A 423-nucleotide genomic window follows, 5' to 3' on the forward strand; every position below is an offset into this window, starting at 1 on the left:
CGTTGTGAGTAAGGCTGCAGCGATTAGTTGACCAGTCGACTATCAAAATTGTCAACAGCTAATTTAATAGTTGATTAGTCGTTACTTTATAATATAAAGAAGTTGGAGTGTAATAAAGTTGAAAGTTATCATGGTATTATTCTAGCTTTTTGGACTTTTTGGGAATTTATTAACGCTTTTTTAGGCTAATTTGGAGTTCAGCTAATATTTCAGCTGCATGCTAGCTATTTTGGCTAATTTTGGAGTATAGGTAATATTTCAGCTACATACTAGTTGTTTTGGCTAACTTAGGCTTTTTCGTTTTTGTTTTAAGGCTATTCTGGAGTTTAGCTAATACTTCAGCTACATACTAGCTGTTTTGACTAACTTATTCTTTTTTCGTTTTTAGGCTATTTTGGATCTTAGCTAATTTTTCAGCTGCAT

The 423-nt window shown here is 32.4% G+C and overlaps 1 protein-coding gene across 1 annotated transcript in view; it reads right to left on the reverse strand.

The window, feature by feature from the left end:
* Positions 1-423, reverse strand: part of LOC112140907 (conserved oligomeric Golgi complex subunit 2) — a gene marked incomplete at its 5' end in the record, with an annotated part of 4,769 nt that overhangs the window by 1,188 nt on the left and 3,158 nt on the right.

The sequence above is a fragment of the Oryzias melastigma genome, unplaced genomic scaffold (genome assembly GCF_002922805.2).
Source record: "Oryzias melastigma strain HK-1 unplaced genomic scaffold, ASM292280v2 sc00567, whole genome shotgun sequence".
Lineage (NCBI taxonomy): Eukaryota > Metazoa > Chordata > Actinopteri > Beloniformes > Adrianichthyidae > Oryzias > Oryzias melastigma.